This window comes from Syngnathus scovelli, chromosome 7, assembly GCF_024217435.2.
Source record: "Syngnathus scovelli strain Florida chromosome 7, RoL_Ssco_1.2, whole genome shotgun sequence".
NCBI classification, from domain to species: domain Eukaryota; kingdom Metazoa; phylum Chordata; class Actinopteri; order Syngnathiformes; family Syngnathidae; genus Syngnathus; species Syngnathus scovelli.
This window is the reverse complement of record NC_090853.1, coordinates 15,377,808-15,396,174: the sequence shown is the minus strand read 5'-3', so window position 1 is coordinate 15,396,174 and position 18,367 is coordinate 15,377,808. Positions and strand designations below refer to the sequence as shown.

General features: G+C 37.7%; 1 protein-coding gene across 4 annotated transcripts in view; it reads right to left on the bottom strand.

The window, feature by feature from the left end:
* Positions 1–18,367, bottom strand: part of LOC125972246 (WD repeat and SOCS box-containing protein 1) — a 162,316-nt gene that overhangs the window by 68,007 nt on the left and 75,942 nt on the right. The window lies entirely within an intron of this gene.

Below are 18,367 nucleotides of genomic sequence, written 5' to 3'. Positions count from 1 at the left end.
CACGAGATGAGGGCTTCCATTTTTCTCGTTCCGAAAATTTTCCGATTTCGCAAAATTCGCGAATTTACGACAAATTTTTCCCCATTCATTCTCAATGGCAGATTCGACATTTCACATTTACGTCATTCCCCTTTTAAATTCACCTCATTCAGCACATTCAAACCACATTCGGAATGATTCTCGACATTCCCAAAATTCCCAAATTCAAAAATTTCACGTTTTCACGTTAAAAATTCCGACAAAATTTCACGAAATTTCGTTTTTCACCTCTAATTTCTACATTTTTCGACCGATTGAACCCGTTCCAACTTCCAACTGTTCATCTTTTGCCTACCTATTCCACAACTTCCCACTTACAAAAAAATTCCAAATTTTCAAATTTGAAATTCAACCAAATTCTTCGTAATTTCGTTTTTCTACTCTAATTTCTACATTTTTCAACCGATTCAACCCATTCCAACTTTCAACTGTTCATCTTTTGCCTGCCTATTCCACAACTTCTCACCTATCAAAAATTCCAAAATTTCAAATTTGAAATTCAACCAAATTCTCCAAAATTTCGTTTTTCTACTCTAACTTCTACGTTTTTCAACCGATTCAACCCATTCCAACTTTCAACTGTTCATCTTTTGCCTACCTATTCCACACCTTCCCACTTACCAAAATTTCCAAATTTTCAATTTTGAAATTCAACCAAATTCTACAAAATTTGGTTTTTCTACTCTAATTTCTACATTTTTCAACCGATTCAACCCATTCCAACTTTATTCACTTTGGTCACCTCATCCTTACCATATTCACCCCCTTCACCCCCACTTCCACTATGCTTACAAAATTCAACCCTTGACCCCCACTTCCAGTGTGGCGGCCATCTTGGATTGACCCTGAAGTGCTCCCAATGAACCTAGAATGAACCGGAAGTGGCCCAAATCAAACCGGAAGTGACCTTAGGTAAACAGGAAGTGACCTCAGGTAAACCGGAAGTGACCCCAAATCAAACCGGAAGTGACCTTTTTAAACCGGAAGTGACCTTTTTAAACCGGAAGTGACCCCAAATAAACCGGAAGTGACCTCAGCTGGACCGGAAGTGCCACTAATCAGACCGGAAGTGACCCAAATAGACCGGAAGTGACCCAAATCAACCCGGAAGTGAACTTATTTCAACATTAACTGCCATAAATAGCTACATTAGGCGCTAACTTTTGCATTTTTTGTCCGATTGAACCCGTTTCAACATTTTAACCCCAAAAGTGAACCTCCTGAAGCTGTTTTTTTACGTTTTGTTCCAAATTTCAAAATATTTTGGCGCAATTGCTTTTTCTTTTAATTCCCATTCATTCTCTATGGGGATTCAACATTTGCTCTCACTTCTACATTTTTTAACCGATTCAACCCGTTCCAACATTCAACTGTTCATCCTTTGCCTGCCTATTCCACAACTTTCCACTTACCAAAAATTCCAAAAATCAAATTTGAAATTCAACCATATTCTCAAAAATTTAGTATTACACTTCTATTTTCCACATTTCTCAAGAAATTCAACTCATTTCAACATCATTCGGCATCATTCCCCAAGAAGTGATTCAAAGTCTTCGCCTTCACACGCAATTTCTCCAGAAATTGCATTTTCTAGTTATTATTATTATTCTACTTATTCCGCTCACTTTTTTGACGCTTAACTCCTTCCACATACTTCAACCGATTCACTCCGTTCCACTTTTCACTTATTCCAAATATTCATGACACGGCTGCTTACATTTTTTTTGTTCGAAAAATTTTCCGTTTTCACAAAATTCACGATTTTGTGGCATTTTTTTCCCCATTCATTCTTAATGGCAGATTCAACATTTCACATTTTTGTTGTTCCAGTTTGAAATTCACTTATTTCAACACATTCAAATCACATTGGGGACATTCCCAAACTTGCCAAATTCAAAAATTTCACGTTTTCACTTTTAAAATTTGCACAAAATTTTGCAAAATTTCGCAAAATTTAGTTTTTCACTTCTAGTTTCTACATTTTTCCACCGATTCAACTCGTTCCAACTTTCAACTGTTCATCTTTTGCCTACCTATTCCACACCTTCCCACTTAGCAAAATTTCCAAATTTTCAATTTTGAAATTCACACCAAATTTTCCCAAAATTTAGTTTTTCCCTTCTAATTTCTACATTTTTCAACCGATTCAACCCATTCCAACTTTATTCACTTTGTTCACCTTATGCTTACCATATTCACCCCCTTCACCCCCACTTCCACAATTCAACCCTTGACCCCCACTTCCAGAGTGGCGGCCATCTTGGATTGACCCTGAAGTGCCCCAATGAACCCGGAATGAACTGGAAGTGCCCCAAATCAAACCGGAATTGACCCCAAATGAACCGGAAGTGACCTCAGGTAAACCGGAAGTGACCCCAAATCAAACCGGAAGTGACCCCAAATCAAACCGGAAGTGACCTTTTTAAACCGGAAGTGACCCCAAATAAACCGGAAGTGACCTCAGCTAGACCGGAAGTGACCTAAATAGACCGGAAGTGCCTCTAATCAAACCGGAAGTGACCTAAATAGACCGGAAGTGACCCAAATCAAACCGGAAGTGACCCCAAATGAACCGGAAGTGACCTCAGGTAAACCGGAAGTGACCCCAAATCAAACCGGAAGTGACCTTTTTAAACCGGAAGTGACCTTTTTCAACCGGAAGTGACCCCAAATAAACCGGAAGTGACCTCAGCTAGACCGGAAGTGCCTCTAATCAAACCGGAAGTGACCCAAATCAAACCGGAAATGACCATATTTCAACATTAAGTGCCCTAAATACCTACATTTGCGCTAACTTTTGCAAATTTTGCCCGATTAAACCCATTTCAACATTTTAACCCCAAAAGTGAACCTCCTGAAGCCGTTTCTTTCCTTTTGTTCCAAATTTCAGAAACTTTTGGTGCAATTTTTTTTTCTTTTAATTCCCATTCATTCTCTATTAGGATTCAAGATTTGCTCTAACTTCTACATTTTTTAACCCATTCAACTCGTTCCAACTTTCAACTGTTCCTCTTTTGCCTTCCTATTCCACAACTTCCCACTTACCAAAAATTCTCTACAATTTTGTTTTTCTACTCTAATTTCTACATTTTCAACTTATTCAACCCATTCCACCTTTCAACTGTTCATCATTTTCCTACCTATTCCACAACTTCCCACTTACCCAAAATTCCAAATTTTCAATTTTGAAATTCACACCCAATTTTCCCAAATTTCCTTTTTCCCTTGTAATGTCTACATTTTTCAACCGATTCAACTCTTTTCAACATCATTCTGCAACATTCCCCAAGTATTTATTCAACCTCTTCACCTTCACACGCAATTTCTTCAGGAATTGCAAATTCTAGTTATTATTATTATTCTACTTATTCCGCTCACTTTTTTGACGCTTAACTCCTTCCACATACTTCAACCGATTCACTCCGTTCCACTTTTCACTTATTCCAAATATTCATGACACGGCTGCTTACATTTTTTTTGTTCGAAAAATTTTCCGTTTTCACAAAATTCACGATTTTGTGGCATTTTTTTCCCCATTCATTCTTAATGGCAGATTCAACATTTCACATTTTTGTTGTTCCAGTTTGAAATTCACTTATTTCAACACATTCAAATCACATTGGGGACATTCCCAAACTTGCCAAATTCAAAAATTTCACGTTTTCACTTTTAAAATTTGCACAAAATTTTGCAAAATTTCACAAAATTTAGTTTTTCACTTCTAGTTTCTACATTTTTCCACCGATTCAACTCGTTCCAACTTTCAACTGTTCATCTTTTGCCTACCTATTCCACACCTTCCCACTTAGCAAAATTTCCAAATTTTCAATTTTGAAATTCACACCAAATTTTCCCAAAATTTAGTTTTTCCCTTCTAATTTCTACATTTTTTAACCGATTCAACCCATTCCAACTTTATTCACTTTGTTCACCTTATGCTTACCATATTCACCCCCTTCACCCCCACTTCCACAATTCAACCCTTGACCCCCACTTCCAGAGTGGCGGCCATCTTGGATTGACCCTGAAGTGCCCCAATGAACCCGGAATGAACTGGAAGTGCCCCAAATCAAACCGGAATTGACCCCAAATGAACCGGAAGTGACCTCAGGTAAACCGGAAGTGACCCTAAATCAAACCGGAAGTGACCCCAAATCAAACCGGAAGTGACCTTTTTAAACCGGAAGTGACCCCAAATAAACCGGAAGTGACCTCAGCTAGACCGGAAGTGCCTCTAATCAAACCGGAAGTGACCTAAATAGACCGGAAGTGCCTCTAATCAAACCGGAAGTGACCCAAATCAAACCGGCAATGGCCATATTTCAACATTAAGTGCCCTAAATACCTACATTTGCGCTAACTTTTGCAAATTTTGCCCGATTAAACCCATTTCAACATTTTAACCCCAAAAGTGAACCTCCTGAAGCCGTTTCTTTCCTTTTGTTCCAAATTTCAGAAACTTTTGGTGCAATTTTTTTTTCTTTTAATTCCCATTCATTCTCTATTAGGATTCAAGATTTGCTCTAACTTCTACATTTTTTAACCGATTCAACTCGTTCCAACTTTCAACTGTTCCTCTTTTGCCTTCCTATTCCACAACTTCCCACTTACCAAAAATTCTCTACAATTTTGTTTTTCTACTCTAATTTCTACATTTTCAACTTATTCAACCCATTCCACCTTTCAACTGTTCATCATTTTCCTACCTATTCCACAACTTCCCACTTACCCAAAATTCCAAATTTTCAATTTTGAAATTCACACCCAATTTTCCCAAATTTCCTTTTTCCCTTGTAATTTCTACATTTTTCAACCGATTCAACTCTTTTCAACATCATTCTGCAACATTCCCCAAGTATTTATTCAACCTCTTCACCTTCACACGCAATTTCTTCAGGAATTGCAAATTCTAGTTATTCTACTTATTCCGCTCACTTTTTTGACGCTTAACTCCTTCCACATACTTCAACCGATTCACTCCGTTCCACTTTTCACTTATTCCAAATATTCATGACACGGCTGCTTACATTTTTTTTGTTCGAAAAATTTTCCGTTTTCACAAAATTCACGATTTTGTGGCATTTCTTTCCCCATTCATTCTTAATGGCAGATTCAACATTTCACATTTTTGTTGTTCCAGTTTGAAATTCACTTATTTCAACACATTCAAATCACATTGGGGACATTCCCAAACTTGCCAAATTCAAAAATTTCACGTTTTCACTTTTAAAATTTGCACAAAATTTTGCAAAATTTCACAAAATTTAGTTTTTCACTTCTAGTTTCTACATTTTTCCACCGATTCAACTCGTTCCAACTTTCAACTGTTCATCTTTTGCCTACCTATTCCACACCTTCCCACTTAGCAAAATTTCCAAATTTTCAATTTTGAAATTCACACCAAATTTTCCCAAAATTTAGTTTTTCCCTTCTAATTTCTACATTTTTCAACCGATTCAACCCATTCCAACTTTATTCACTTTGTTCACCTTATGCTTACCATATTCACCCCCTTCACCCCCACTTCCACAATTCAACCCTTGACCCCCACTTCCAGAGTGGCGGCCATCTTGGATTGACCCTGAAGTGCCCCAATGAACCCGGAATGAACTGGAAGTGCCCCAAATCAAACCGGAATTGACCCCAAATGAACCGGAAGTGACCTCAGGTAAACCGGAAGTGACCCCAAATCAAACCGGAAGTGACCCCAAATCAAACCGGAAGTGACCTTTTTAAACCGGAAGTGACCCCAAATAAACCGGAAGTGACCTCAGCTAGACCGGAAGTGCCTCTAATCAAACCGGAAGTGACCTAAATAGACCGGAAGTGCCTCTAATCAAACCGGAAGTGACCTAAATAGACCGGAAGTGACCCAAATCAAACCGGAAGTGACCCCAAATGAACCGGAAAAGACCTCAGGTAAACCGGAAGTGACCCCAAATCAAACCGGAAGTGACCTTTTTCAACCGGAAGTGACCTTTTTCAACCGGAAGTGACCCCAAATAAACCGGAAGTGACCTCAGCTGGACCGGAAGTGCCTCTAATCAAACCGGAAGTGACCCAAATCAAACCGGAAATGACCATATTTCAACATTAAGTGCCCTAAATACCTACATTTGCGCTAACTTTTGCAAATTTTGCCCGATTAAACCCATTTCAACATTTTAACCCCAAAAGTGAACCTCCTGAAGCCGTTTCTTTCCTTTTGTTCCAAATTTCAGAAACTTTTGGTGCAATTTTTTTTTCTTTTAATTCCCATTCATTCTCTATTAGGATTCAAGATTTGCTCTAACTTCTACATTTTTTAACCGATTCAACTCGTTCCAACTTTCAACTGTTCCTCTTTTGCCTTCCTATTCCACAACTTCCCACTTACCAAAAATTCTCTACAATTTTGTTTTTCTACTCTAATTTCTACATTTTCAACTTATTCAACCCATTCCACCTTTCAACTGTTCATCATTTTCCTACCTATTCCACAACTTCCCACTTACCCAAAATTCCAAATTTTCAATTTTGAAATTCACACCCAATTTTCCCAAATTTCCTTTTTCCCTTGTAATTTCTACATTTTTCAACCGATTCAACTCTTTTCAACATCATTCTGCAACATTCCCCAAGTATTTATTCAACCTCTTCACCTTCACACGCAATTTCTTCAGGAATTGCAAATTCTAGTTAGTGTGAAGGTGAAGACCTTCACACTATTGTTATTGCTGTCCTTTATTATTATTATTAGTGTGAAGGTGAAGACCTTCACACTATTGTTATTGCTGTCCTTTATTATTATTATTATTCTACTTATTCCGCTCACTTTTTTGACGCTTAACTCCTTCCACATACTTCAACCGATTCACTCCGTTCCACTTTTCACTTATTCCAAATATTCATGACACGGCTGCTTACATTTTTTTTGTTCGAAAAATTTTCCGTTTTCACAAAATTCACGATTTTGTGGCATTTTTTTCCCCATTCATTCTTAATGGCAGATTCAACATTTCACATTTTTGTTGTTCCAGTTTGAAATTCACTTATTTCAACACATTCAAATCACATTGGGGACATTCCCAAACTTGCCAAATTCAAAAATTTCACGTTTTCACTTTTAAAATTTGCACAAAATTTTGCAAAATTTCACAAAATTTAGTTTTTCACTTCTATTTTCTACATTTTTCCACCGATTCAACTCGTTCCAACTTTCAACTGTTCATCTTTTGCCTACCTATTCCACACCTTCCCACTTAGCAAAATTTCCAAATTTTATATTTTGAAATTCACACCAAATTTTCCCAAAATTTAGTTTTTCCCTTCTAATTTCTACATTTTTCAACCGATTCAACCCATTCCAACTTTATTCACTTTGTTCACCTTATGCTTACCATATTCACCCCCTTCACCCCCACTTCCACAATTCAACCCTTGACCCCCACTTCCAGAGTGGCGGCCATCTTGGATTGACCCTGAAGTGCCCCAATGAACCCGGAATGAACTGGAAGTGCCCCAAATCAAACCGGAATTGACCCCAAATGAACCGGAAGTGACCTCAGGTAAACCGGAAGTGACCCCAAATCAAACCGGAAGTGACCCCAAATCAAACCGGAAGTGACCTTTTTAAACCGGAAGTGACCCCAAATAAACCGGAAGTGACCTCAGCTAGACCGGAAGTGCCTCTAATCAAACCGGAAGTGACCTAAATAGACCGGAAGTGCCTCTAATCAAACCGGAAGTGACCTTAATAGACCGGATGTGACCCAAATCAAACCGGAAGTGACCCCAAATGAACCGGAAGTGACCTCAGGTAAACCGGAAGTGACCCCAAATCAAACCGGAAGTGACCTTTTTAAACCGGAAGTGACCTTTTTCAACCGGAAGTGACCCCAAATAAACCGGAAGTGACCTCAGCTGGACCGGAAGTGCCTCTAATCAAACCGGAAGTGACCCAAATCAAACCGGAAATGACCATATTTCAACATTAAGTGCCCTAAATACCTACATTTGCGCTAACTTTTGCAAATTTTGCCCGATTAAACCCATTTCAACATTTTAACCCCAAAAAAAGTGAACCTCCTGAAGCCGTTTCTTTCCTTTTGTTCCAAATTTCAGAAACTTTTGGTGCAATTTTTTTTTCTTTTAATTCCCATTCATTCTCTATTAGGATTCAAGATTTGCTCTAACTTCTACATTTTTTAACCGATTCAACTCGTTCCAACTTTCAACTGTTCCTCTTTTGCCTTCCTATTCCACAACTTCCCACTTACCAAAAATTCTCTACAATTTTGTTTTTCTACTCTAATTTCTACATTTTCAACTTATTCAACCCATTCCACCTTTCAACTGTTCATCATTTTCCTACCTATTCCACAACTTCCCACTTACCCAAAATTCCAAATTTTCAATTTTGAAATTCACACCCAATTTTCCCAAATTTCCTTTTTCCCTTGTAATTTCTACATTTTTCAACCGATTCAACTCTTTTCAACATCATTCTGCAACATTCCCCAAGTATTTATTCAACCTCTTCACCTTCACACGCAATTTCTTCAGGAATTGCAAATTCTAGTTATTATTATTATTCTACTTATTCCGCTCACTTTTTTGACGCTTAACTCCTTCCACATACTTCAACCGATTCACTCCGTTCCACTTTTCACTTATTCCAAATATTCATGACACGGCTGCTTACATTTTTTTTGTTCGAAAAATTTTCCGTTTTCACAAAATTCACGATTTTGTGGCATTTTTTTCCCCATTCATTCTTAATGGCAGATTCAACATTTCACATTTTTGTTGTTCCAGTTTGAAATTCACTTATTTCAACACATTCAAATCACATTGGGGACATTCCCAAACTTGCCAAATTCAAAAATTTCACGTTTTCACTTTTAAAATTTGCACAAAATTTTGCAAAATTTCACAAAATTTAGTTTTTCACTTCTAGTTTCTACATTTTTCCACCGATTCAACTCGTTCCAACTTTCAACTGTTCATCTTTTGCCTACCTATTCCACACCTTCCCACTTAGCAAAATTTCCAAATTTTCAATTTTGAAATTCACACCAAATTTTCCCAAAATTTAGTTTTTCCCTTCTAATTTCTACATTTTTCAACCGATTCAACCCATTCCAACTTTATTCACTTTGTTCACCTTATGCTTACCATATTCACCCCCTTCACCCCCACTTCCACAATTCAACCCTTGACCCCCACTTCCAGAGTGGCGGCCATCTTGGATTGACCCTGAAGTGCCCCAATGAACCCGGAATGAACTGGAAGTGCCCCAAATCAAACCGGAATTGACCCCAAATGAACCGGAAGTGACCTCAGGTAAACCGGAAGTGACCCCAAATCAAACCGGAAGTGACCCCAAATCAAACCGGAAGTGACCTTTTTCAACCGGAAGTGACCTTTTTAAACCGGAAGTGACCCCAAATAAACCGGAAGTGACCTCAGCTACACCGGAAGTGCCTCTAATCAAACCGGAAGTGACCCAAATCAAACCGGAAATGACCATATTTCAACATTAAGTGCCCTAAATACCTACATTTGCGCTAACTTTTGCAAATTTTGCCCGATTAAACCCATTTCAACATTTTAACCCCAAAAGTGAACCTCCTGAAGCCGTTTTTTTTCCTTTTGTTCCAAATTTCAGAAACTTTTGGTGCAATTTTTTTTTCTTTTAATTCCCATTCATTCTCTATTAGGATTCAAGATTTGCTCTAACTTCTACATTTTTTAACCGATTCAACTCGTTCCAACTTTCAACTGTTCCTCTTTTGCCTTCCTATTCCACAACTTCCCACTTACAAAAAAATTCTCTACAATTTTGTTTTTCTACTCTAATTTCTACATTTTCAACTTATTCAACCCATTCCACCTTTCAACTGTTCATCATTTTCCTACCTATTCCACAACTTCCCGCTTACCCAAAATTCCAAATTTTCAATTTTGAAATTCACACCCAATTTTCCCAAATTTCCTTTTTCCCTTGTAATTTCTACATTTTTCAACCGATTCAACTCTTTTCAACATCATTCTGCAACATTCCCCAAGTATTTATTCAACCTCTTCACCTTCACACGCAATTTCTTCAGGAATTGCAAATTCTAGTTATTAGTGTGAAGGTGAAGACCTTCACACTATTGTTATTGCTGTCCTTTATTATTATTATTCTACTTATTCCGCTCACTTTTTTGACGCTTAACTCCTTCCACATACTTCAACCGATTCACTCCGTTCCACTTTTCACTTATTCCAAATATTCATGACACGGCTGCTTACATTTTTTTTGTTCGAAAAATTTTCCGTTTTCACAAAATTCACGATTTTGTGGCATTTTTTTCCCCATTCATTCTTAATGGCAGATTCAACATTTCACATTTTTGTTGTTCCAGTTTGAAATTCACTTATTTCAACACATTCAAATCACATTGGGGACATTCCCAAACTTGCCAAATTCAAAAATTTCACGTTTTCACTTTTAAAATTTGCACAAAATTTTGCAAAATTTCACAAAATTTAGTTTTTCACTTCTAGTTTCTACATTTTTCCACCGATTCAACTCGTTCCAACTTTCAACTGTTCATCTTTTGCCTACCTATTCCACACCTTCCCACTTAGCAAAATTTCCAAATTTTCAATTTTGAAATTCACACCAAATTTTCCCAAAATTTAGTTTTTCCCTTCTAATTTCTACATTTTTCAACCGATTCAACCCATTCCAACTTTATTCACTTTGTTCACCTTATGCTTACCATATTCACCCCCTTCACCCCCACTTCCACAATTCAACCCTTGACCCCCACTTCCAGAGTGGCGGCCATCTTGGATTGACCCTGAAGTGCCCCAATGAACCCGGAATGAACTGGAAGTGCCCCAAATCAAACCGGAATTGACCCCAAATGAACCGGAAGTGACCTCAGGTAAACCGGAAGTGACCCCAAATCAAACCGGAAGTGACCCCAAATCAAACCGGAAGTGACCTTTTTCAACCGGAAGTGACCTTTTTAAACCGGAAGTGACCCCAAATAAACCGGAAGTGACCTCAGCTAGACCGGAAGTGCCTCTAATCAAACCGGAAGTGGCCCAAATCAAACCGGAAATGACCATATTTCAACATTAAGTGCCCTAATTACCTACATTTGCGCTAACTTTTGCAAATTTTGCCCGATTAAACCCATTTCAACATTTTAACCCCAAAAGTGAACGTCCTGAAGCCGTTTTTTTCCTTTTGTTCCAAATTTCAGAAACTTTTGGTGCAATTTGTTTTTCTTTTAATTCCCATTCATTCTCTATTAGGATTCAAGATTTGCTCTAACTTCTACATTTTTTAACTGATTCAACTCGTTCCAACTTTCAACTGTTCCTCTTTTGCCTTCCTATTCCACAACTTCCCACTTACCAAAAATTCTCTACAATTTTGTTTTTCTACTCTAATTTCTACATTTTCAACTTATTCAACCCATTCCACCTTTCAACTGTTCATCATTTTCCTACCTATTTCACAACTTCCCACTTACCCAAAATTCCAAATTTTCAATTTTGAAATTCACACCCAATTTTCCCAAATTTCCTTTTTCCCTTGTAATTTCTACATTTTTCAACCGATTCAACTCTTTTAGACATCATTCTGCAGCATTCCCCAAGTATTTATTCAACCTCTTCACCTTCACACGCAATTTCTTCAGGAATTGCAAATTCTAGTTATTATTATTCTACTTATTCCGCTCACTTTTTTGACGCTTAACTCCTTCCACATACTTCAACCGATTCACTCCGTTCCACTTTTCACTTATTCCAAATATTCATGACACGGCTGCTTACATTTTTTTTGTTCGAAAAATTTTCCGTTTTCACAAAATTCACGATTTTGTGGCATTTTTTTCCCCATTCATTCTTAATGGCAGATTCAACATTTCACATTTTTGTTGTTCCAGTTTGAAATTCACTTATTTCAACACATTCAAATCACATTGGGGACATTCCCAAACTTGCCAAATTCAAAAATTTCACGTTTTCATTTTTAAAATTTGCACAAAATTTTGCAAAATTTCACAAAATTTAGTTTTTCACTTCTAGTTTCTACATTTTTCCACCGATTCAACTCGTTCCAACTTTCAACTGTTCATCTTTTGCCTACCTATTCCACACCTTCCCACTTAGCAAAATTTCCAAATTTTCAATTTTGAAATTCACACCAAATTTTCCCAAAATTTAGTTTTTCCCTTCTAATTTCTACATTTTTCAACCGATTCAACCCATTCCAACTTTATTCACTTTGTTCACCTTATGCTTACCATATTCACCCCCTTCACCCCCACTTCCACAATTCAACCCTTGACCCCCACTTCCAGAGTGGCGGCCATCTTGGATTGACCCTGAAGTGCCCCAATGAACCCGGAATGAACTGGAAGTGCCCCAAATCAAACCGGAATTGACCCCAAATGAACCGGAAGTGACCTCAGGTAAACCGGAAGTGACCCCAAATCAAACCGGAAGTGACCTCAAATCAAACCGGAAGTGACCTTTTTAAACCGGAAGTGACCCCAAATAAACCGGAAGTGACCTCAGCTAGACCGGAAGTGCCTCTAATCAAACCGGAAGTGACCCAAATCAAACCGGAAGTGACCATATTTCAACATTAAGTGCCCTAAATACCTACATTTGCGCTAACTTTTGCAAATTTTGCCCGATTAAACCCATTTCAACATTTTAACCCCAAAAGTGAACCTCCTGAAGCCGTTTTTTTCCTTTTGTTCCAAATTTCAGAAACTTTTGGTGCAATTTTTTTTTCTTTTAATTCCCATTCATTCTCTATTAGGATTCAAGATTTGCTCTAACTTCTACATTTTTTAACCGATTCAACTCGTTCCAACTTTCAACTGTTCCTCTTTTGCCTTCCTATTCCACAACTGCCCACTTACCAAAAATTCTCTACAATTTTGTTTTTCTACTCTAATTTCTACATTTTCAACTTATTCAACCCATTCCACCTTTCAACTGTTCATCATTTTCCTACCTATTCCACAACTTCCCACTTACCCAAAATTCCAAATTTTCAATTTTGAAATTCACACCGAATTTTCCCAAATTTCCTTTTTCCCTTGTAATTTCTACATTTTTCAACCGATTCAACTCTTTTCAACATCATTCTGCAACATTCCCCAAGTATTTATTCAACCTCTTCACCTTCACACGCAATTTCTTCAGGAATTGCAAATTCTAGTTATTCTACTTATTCCGCTCACTTTTTTGACGCTTAACTCCTTCCACATACTTCAACCGATTCACTCCGTTCCACTTTTCACTTATTCCAAATATTCATGACACGGCTGCTTACATTTTTTTTGTTCGAAAAATTTTCCGTTTTCACAAAATTCACGATTTTGTGGCATTTTTTCCCCATTCATTCTTAATGGCAGATTCAACATTTCACATTTTTGTTGTTCCAGTTTGAAATTCACTTATTTCAACACATTCAAATCACATTGGGGACATTCCCAAACTTGCCAAATTCAAAAATTTCACGTTTTCACTTTTAAAATTTGCACAAAATTTTGCAAAATTTCACAAAATTTAGTTTTTCACTTCTAGTTTCTACATTTTTCCACCGATTCAACTCGTTCCAACTTTCAACTGTTCATCTTTTGCCTACCTATTCCACACCTTCCCACTTAGCAAAATTTCCAAATTTTCAATTTTGAAATTCACACCAAATTTTCCCAAAATTTAGTTTTTCCCTTCTAATTTCTACATTTTTCAACCGATTCAACCCATTCCAACTTTATTGACTTTGTTCACCTTATGCTTACCATATTCACCCCCTTCACCCCCACTTCCACAATTCAACCCTTGACCCCGAATTCCAGAGTGGCGGCCATCTAGGATTGACCCTGAAGTGCCCCAATGTACGCGGAATGAACTGGAAGTGCCCCAAATCAAACCGGGATTGACCCCAAATGAACCGGAAGTGACCTCAGGTAAACCGGAAGTGACCCCAAATCAAACCGGAAGTGACCCCAAATCAAAACGGAAGTGACCTTTTTCAACCGGAAGTGACCCCAAATAAACCGGAAGTGACCTCAGCTAGACCGGAAGTGCCTCTAATCAAACCGGAAGTGACCCAAATAGACCGGAAGTGACCCAAATCAAACCGGAAGTGACCATATTTCAACATTAAGTGCCCTAAATACCTACATTTGCGCTAACTTTTGCAAATTTTGCCCGATTAAACCCATTTCAACATTTTAACCCCAAAAGTGAACCTCCTGAAGCCGTTTCTTTCCTTTTGTTCCAAATTTCAGAAACTTTTGGTGCAATTTTTTTTTCTTTTAATTCCCATTCATTCTCTATTAGGATTCAAGATTTGCTCTAACTTCTACATTTTTTAACCGATTCAACTCGTTCCAACTTTCAACTGTTCCTCTTTTGCCTTCCTATTCCACAACTTCCCACTTACCAAAAATTCTCTACAATTTTGTTTTTCTACTCTAATTTCTACATTTTCAACTTATTCAACCCATTCCACCTTTCAACTGTTCATCATTTTCCTACCTATTCCACAACTTCCCACTTACCCAAAATTCCAAATTTTCAATTTTGAAATTCACACCCAATTTTCCCAAATTTCCTTTTTCCCTTGTAATTTCTACATTTTTCAACCGATTCAACTCTTTTCAACATCATTCTGCAACATTCCCCAAGTATTTATTCAACCTCTTCACCTTCACACGCAATTTCTTCAGGAATTGCAAATTCTAGTTGTGTGAAGGCGATGGCCTTCACACATATGTTATTCTACACCATTCTCTATTATTGTGTGAAGGCGATGGCCTTCACACATATGTTATTCTACACCATTCTCTATTATTATTATTATTATTATTATTCTTCTATTTTATTCTCCACACTTTTTTGTCCCGCTTCTTCTTCCACATAGTTCATCCGATTCACTCCGTTCCACTTTTGATGTATTCCAAATATTCACGAGATGAGCGCTTCCATTTTTCTCGTTCCGAAAATTTTCCGATTTCGCAAAATTCGCGAATTTACGACAAATTTTTCCCCATTCATTCTCAATGGCAGATTCGACATTTCACATTTACGTCATTCCCCTTTTAAATTCACCTCATTCAGCACATTCAAACCACATTCGGAATGATTCTCGACATTCCCAAAATTCCCAAATTCAAAAATTTCACGTTTTCACGTTAAAAATTCCGACAAAATTTCACGAAATTTCGTTTTTCACCTCTAATTTCTACATTTTTCGACCGATTCAACCCGTTCCAACTTCCAACTGTTCATCTTTTGCCTACCTATTCCACAACTTCCCACTTACAAAAAATTCCAAATTTTCAAATTTGAAATTCAACCAAATTCTTCGTAATTTCGTTTTTCTACTCTAATTTCTACATTTTTCAACCGATTCAACCCATTCCAACTTTCAACTGTTCATCTTTTGCCTGCCTATTCCACAACTTCTCACCTATCAAAAATTCCAAAATTTCAAATTTGAAATTCAACCGAATTCTCCAAAATTTCGTTTTTCTACTCTAACTTCTACGTTTTTCAACCGATTCAACCCATTCCAACTTTCAACTGTTCATCTTTTGCCTACCTATTCCACACCTTCCCACTTACCAAAATTTCCAAATTTTCAATTTTGAAATTCAACCAAATTCTACAAAATTTGGTTTTTCTACTCTAATTTCTACATTTTTCAACCGATTCAACCCATTCCAACTTTATTCACTTTGGTCACCTCATCCTTACCATATTCACCCCCTTCACCCCCACTTCCACTATGCTTACAAAATTCAACCCTTGACCCCCACTTCCAGTGTGGCGGCCATCTTGGATTGACCCTGAAGTGCTCCCAATGAACCTAGAATGAACCGGAAGTGGCCCAAATCAAACCGGAAGTGACCTTAGGTAAACAGGAAGTGACCTCAGGTAAACCGGAAGTGACCCCAAATCAAACCGGAAGTGACCTTTTTAAACCGGAAGTGACCTTTTTAAACCGGAAGTGACCCCAAATAAACCGGAAGTGACCTCAGCTGGACCGGAAGTGCCTCTAATCAGACCGGAAGTGACCCAAATGGACCGGAAGTGACCCAAATCAACCCGGAAGTGAACTTATTTCAACATTAACTGCCATAAATAGCTACATTAGGCGCTAACTTTTGCATTTTTTGTCCGATTGAACCCGTTTCAACATTTTAACCCCAAAAGTGAACCTCCTGAAGCTGTTTTTTTACGTTTTGTTCCAAATTTCAAAATATTTTGGCGCAATTGCTTTTTCTTTTAATTCCCATTCATTCTCTATGGGGATTCAACATTTGCTCTCACTTCTACATTTTTTAACCGATTCAACCCGTTCCAACATTCAACTGTTCATCCTTTGCCTGCCTATTCCACAACTTTCCACTTACCAAAAATTCCAAAAATCAAATTTGAAATTCAACCATATTCTCAAAAATTTAGTATTACACTTCTATTTTCCACATTTCTCAAGAAATTCAACTCATTTCAACATCATTCGGCATCATTCCCCAAGAAGTGATTCAAAGTCTTCGCCTTCACACGCAATTTCTCCAGAAATTGCATTTTCTAGTTATTATTATTATTATTATATTTTATTCTCCACACTTTTTTGTCCCGCTTCTTCTTCCACATAATTCATCCGATTCACTCCGTTCCACTTTTGACGTATTCCAAATATTCACGAGATGAGCGCTTCCATTTTTCTCGTTCCGAAAATTTTCCGATTTCGCAAAATTCGCGAATTTACGACAAATTTTTCCCCATTCATTCTCAATGGCAGATTCTACATTTCACATTTACGTCATTCCCCTTTTAAATTCACCTCATTCAGCACATTCAAACCACATTCGGAATGATTCTCGACATTCCCAAAATTCCCAAATTCAAAAATTTCACGTTTTCACGTTAAAAATTCCGACAAGATTTCACGAAATTTCGTTTTTCACCTCTAGTTTCTACATTTTTCAACCGATTCAACCCATTCCAATTTTCAACTGTTCATCTTTTTCCTGCCTATTCCACAACTTCTCACCTACCAAAAATTCCAAAATTTCAAATTTGAAATTCAACCAAATTCTCCAAAATTTCGTTTTTCTACTCTAACTTCTACGTTTTTCAACCGATTCAACCCATTCCAACTTTCAACTGTTAATCTTTTGCCTACCTATTCCACACCTTCCCACTTACCAAAATTTCCAAATTTTCAATTTTGAAATTCAACCAAATTCTACAAAATTTGGTTTTTCTACTCTAATTTCTACATTTTTCAACCGATTCAACCCATTCCAACTTTATTCACTTTGGTCACCTCATCCTTACCATATTCACCCCCTTCACCTCCACTTCCACTATGCTTACAAAATTCAACCCTTGACCCCCACTTCCAGTGTGGCGGCCATCTTGGATTGACCCTGAAGTGCTCCCAATGAACCTAGAATGAACCGGAAGTGCCCCAAATCGAACCGGAAGTGACCTTAGGTAAACAGGAAGTGACCTCAGGTAAACCGGAAGTGACCCCAAATCAAACCGGAAGTGACCTTTTTAAACCGGAAGTGACCTTTTTAAACCGGAAGTGACCCCAAATAAACCGGAAGTGACCTCAGCTAGACCGGAAGTGCCTCTAATCAAACCGGAAGTGACCCAAATAGACCGGAAGTGACCCATTTATACCCGGAAGTGAACTTATTTCAACATTAACTGCCCTAAATAGCTACATTAGGCGCTAACTTTTGCTTTTTTTGTCCGATTGAACCCGTTTCAACATTTTAACCCCAAAAGTGAACCTCCTGAAGCTGTTTTTTTTACGTTTTGTTCCAAATTTCAAAATATTTTGGCGCAATTGCTTTTTCTTTTAATTCCCATTCATTCTCTATGGGGATACAACATTTGCTCTCACTTCTACATTTTTTAACCGATTCAACCCGTTCCAACATTCAACTCTTCATCCTTTGCCTGCCTATTCCATAACTTTCCACTTACCAAAAATTCTCTACAATTTCAATTTTCTACTCTTTTTTCCACATTTTTCAACCGATTCAACCCATTCCAACTTTATTCACTTTGTTTACCTTATGCTTACCATATTCACCTCCTTCACCCACACTTCCAGTGTGGTGGCCATCTTGGATTGACCCGGAAGTGCCCCCAATGAACCCAGAATGTACCGGAAGTGCCCCATATCAAACCGCAAGTGACCTTAGGTAAACAGGAAGTGACCTTAGGTAAACCGGAAGTGACCCCAAATCAAACCGGAAGTGACCTTTTTAAACCTTAAGTGACCTTTTTA